This window comes from Triticum urartu, chromosome 6A (assembly GCF_056163025.1).
Source record: "Triticum urartu cultivar PI428250 chromosome 6A, HENAU_Tu73, whole genome shotgun sequence".
Taxonomy (NCBI): domain Eukaryota; kingdom Viridiplantae; phylum Streptophyta; class Magnoliopsida; order Poales; family Poaceae; genus Triticum; species Triticum urartu.
The window spans coordinates 422,671,089-422,675,760 of NC_141878.1; positions in this window are offsets into that span (position 1 = coordinate 422,671,089).

A 4,672-nucleotide genomic window follows, 5' to 3' on the forward strand; every position below is an offset into this window, starting at 1 on the left:
TTATTTAACTACAAAGTTTGTTGAAAACATTGAGAAGGTTCCTCCAACTCAATCCCAAATTAATAATCATCAACCCAACAAATTAATTAATAGAGTGATGAGATCAAATCATAAATTCAAGTACCAGATACTCATGATGTCCATAACAGGGGACACGGCTAACCATGATTAGTTTATACACTCTACAGAGGTTTGCGCACTTTTCCCCACAAGACTCGATGTCCTCCGTTGGATTTCTCGCACTACATGGTGTTTGAGAAATGGATGATCAAAACACAGTCTTTCAGAAGTATTAACTCTTTACTCTGGGTAGACAGTACCACCTACATCCCCTACATCTGCTAGCCTACCACTGAAAGAGGTCACACAACATAATCAACTATGCCAGAGCCCATAATGGCTTGTGGATGCACACGGAAGTTTCCAGCCTGAATAATCTTATGATCCCTTTGAGCCTGGGTGGCAAACCGTAGGATGATTACACAGGTACTCTGCGATATCCCAAGACAACACTGGATTGCTCCAGGTGCCCACGCAACCACTGGGTGCTCCAGGGTGCCTCAACCAATCCACCCAGATGTGTATTAAAGTAGCCACCTTAAGTTTAACCATTAATTAAAACTCTCACATCTGTCATGGATCACTCAAACCCAACCACATCTACGAGCATAGCATAGCATAACAGTATGAGCATAACGTAGAAGTAACTCCTAGGGTTTGAAAATAAAGGCAATAGGTACTACCTCATCACTACTTCCCAATACCCACAAGTATTCAAATCCTAATCATGCAGTGTTTGAGGATTGAACTAATGCATAAAAACTGGGTAATAAGGGGTATGATCAAAGTGTTACTTGCCTTGCCGACGGTCTGAAAACTCTAGTGACGGTCGAAAACTCTATCTTAAACAAACAATAGCATACATGAGCGATCAAGCATAGGATGCAAGGGTAAAACTCAAATGAAAAGATCCAAACTGAAAGTTCAACTGAAGAGCTTCGATTTGCAAAAATAATCAATCAAATCAAACCTACAAAACTCAAACTACGATCAGAAGAAGTTCCAATTCAAATCTGCTTGAAACCAAATTTTAAATTGTCAAAACCATGTTCAAGTTGATTATCTAGAAAGAGGTGAACAATACAAAGATTTTGGCGTTGGATTCACTGGATTTTGACGAGCTCGCAAAAAGTTGCGAGGGTTTGAAGATCAGGGGCTAATCTGTGATAAAAATAATCACGGATAGGTCCCTGGCCGAAAATAAAATAAAAAGAAAAGGCTATCGAACGAACGTTCGCTATCAGGGACAAACGAACGAATACGTTCGCTAATAGAGACGTTTGAGTGAACGCTCGCTAATTAGCGAACTCAAAAAAACCGATCTGAACCAACCGACAAAACCCTAAAAAAATAAACCGGAGAAACCAAGGAAACCGAGATCGGTTTTACCAGTTCGGCGGCAGTGGCGGTGGCTCCGGCGCGGGCGAGGCAGGGGCGGCAGTGCCGTGGGGCGGTGGTTGCGGCGCAAGCGGGCGGCGGCGCGGCAGCAGCACCGCCAGCGGCGGCGAGCGGCGTGGGCGCGACCTACGGCGGCGGTGGTGGCTAGCGGCGGCTGCGGTGGGGCAGGGTGGAGAGGAGGCGACGGGGCGGCGGTATTTAAAGGCCGGCGGGCGGCGCCTTGGGGAAGGGGGCGGCGCGGGGTGGAGTCCGGCTCGGACTCCCCTCGGCGTCCGTGCGGCGGCGGGGCTATGCGCGGGAGGGAGGCGGCGCGCAGGCGGGCCGGCCTGCTCGGCTGGGCTTCGCCCCAGTCGGGCAGGAATAGTTTTTTAAAATAAAATTCCGCCCGAATAAAATCCTAATAAAATATTAAAAAAATTCTAAAAATGCCAAAAACAATGTTCACTGTCTAAACCTATTATTTAGAACAAAGTGAACATTTTTCTGGCCTAAAATGCATTTTTTCTAATTCAAATAAAATAGCAAATAAAATCCAAATAAAATATAAATTTGATTTTAAATTTTCTTCTCCAATATTCCTTCTCTTTTGAAGAAGTCATTTTATCTTCTCTCTTTTAAGTTAAATATTGGAAACAATTGGAGAGAAAAATATTAAAACCAAATTGATCCTGTTTTCAAATTTGAGAAAATTTCAAATATGAAAATTTATGAAATCCCCAACTCTCTCCTTGGGTCCTTGAGTTGCTTAAGATTTCTAGGATCTCAAAAAAATGCAAATAAAATATGATATGCATATGATGGCCTATGTATAACATCCAAATTGAAAATTGGGATGTTACAATGCATGTTGGATAGCCGTCGATGTGTGGAGTAATAGTAGTAGATGCAGGAAGGAGTCGGTCTACTAATCTTGGACGTGAAGCCTGTGTAATGATCATTGCCTAGATATCGTAATGAGTATTTGAAGTTCTATCAATTGCCCAACAGTAATTTGTTCACCCACCGTTTGCTATTTTTCTCGAGAGAAGCCACCAGTGAAACCTACGGCCACCGGGTCTCTTCTTCATATTATTTGCCTTTGGGATCTATTTTCCTTCGCCTTTCTTTTCAGATCTACTAAACCCAAAAATACAAAAATACCTTGCTGCAATTTATTCTTATTTATTTTATTTGGCGTTCGATCTATCAATCTACTACAATTTATTCACGTTTGTTTTGCCTATCTTGGGCACCGTGCCCGAAAGGGATTGACAAACCCTTTTACACGTCAGGTTGCGAGTGTTTGTTATTTGTGTGGAGGTGTTGTTTACGTTGTGTTGTTTGGTTCCCCTACTGGTTTGATAACCTTGGTTTCATCACTAAGGGAAATACCTACCATCGATGTGTTGCATCATCCCTTCCTCTTTGGGGAAATACCGAAGTAGCTTCAAGCCGCTATCAATAGCCCTCCCCCTTTTCCCTCCCTAGGGCTGGCCAAACAAGGGACGGGGCGCACCAGCCCCCGTGTGGGCTGGTTTTTCCCCTCCTTTCGCCCATAAGGCCCATAACTTGTCGGGGGGGCAGAACCCCTTCCGGTGACCCGATTCCTTCTCGGTACATCTCGAAACACTTCTGGTGTCCAAATACCATCGTACTATATATCAATCTTTACCTTTCGAACATTTCGAGACTCCTATAACATTATATCGGGACTTCGAACAACATTTGATCACCAAAACATATAACTCATATAACATTATATCGTCAACGAATGTTAAGCATGCGGACCCTACGGGTTCGAGAAGTATGTACACATGACCGAGACACCTCTCCGATCAATAACCAATAGCGGAACCTGGATGCCCATATTGGGTCCTACATATTATACGAAGATCCTTATCGGTAGAATCGTTATTACAACATACGTAATTCCCTTTGTCCATCGGTAGGTTACTTGCTCGAGATTCGATCGTCGGTATCTTCATACCTAGTTCAATCTCATTACCGGCAAGTCTCTTTACTCATTCCTTAATACATCACCTTGTGACTAACTCCTTACTCATTTTCTTGTAAGCTTATGATGTGTATTACCGAGAGGGCCCAGAGATACCTCTCCGATACTCGGAGTGACAAATCCTAATCTCGATTTATGCCAACTCAACAAACACCTTCGAAGATACCTGTAGAGCATCTTTATGATCACCCAGTTACATTGTGACATTTGATAGCACACAAGGTATTCCTTCGGTATCTGGGAGTTGCATAATCTCATAGTCGAAGGAATATGTATTTGACATGAAGAAATCAATAGCAGTACACTGAACGATCATTATGCTAAGCTAACGGGTGGGTCTTGTCCAACTTAGCATAATGATTGTTTAGTTTATTGCTATTGATTTCTTTATTTCAAATACATATTCCTTCGACTATGAGATTATGCAACTCCCGGATACCGGAGGAATACCTTGTGTGCTATCAAACGTCACAATGTAACTGGCAGATCCTGTTATCAAATGACAACACATGTCTATGGTTAGGAAACCGTAACCATCTTTGATCAATGAGCTAGTCTAGTAGAGGCTTACTAGGGACATGATATTTGTTTATGTATTCACACATATATTTAAGTTTCCGATCAATACAATTATAGCATGAATAATAAACCATTATCATGAATAAGGAAATATAATATAAAATAACAACTTTATTATTGCCTCTAGGGCATATTTCCTTTAGTAGCAACATCGTGGTCGTCAAAGGAGTCATAGCACGCCTCGTAGCATCACTATGGTCGTCGAAGCAGTCATAGCATGCCTCGTAACATCAGTGTGGTCATCAATGTCGTCGATGAATCACCCGGGCCACTGTCACAGAGCCACCAACGCTGGGTGGAGGTTTTAGTTCTCTTGAATGGAACACCGGACAGTGGTTGGAACCTCTGAGTTGTCGATCTTGTGTATGCGTGAGGAATTTGTTAGTAGTACATCGCAACAGGGAGCATTTTTTCTTTTTGTTGAGAAGACGCAACAGGGAGCCTGCACAAGATGTTAGTGACGAGCTTGGACGGGATCTCAGTGGGCCGATCCAACGGACCTGAGCATCACTATCGTACGGCTAGGGGCCGGGGGTGCTGATTTTCCCTAGTTATCAGACCGTAGATTCATAGTGTTGGCCTTTGTTTTGTCCCTGTAGGTAACTCGTGGATGCGACAGTGCGGTGTTCTTTTTCTTGAGGG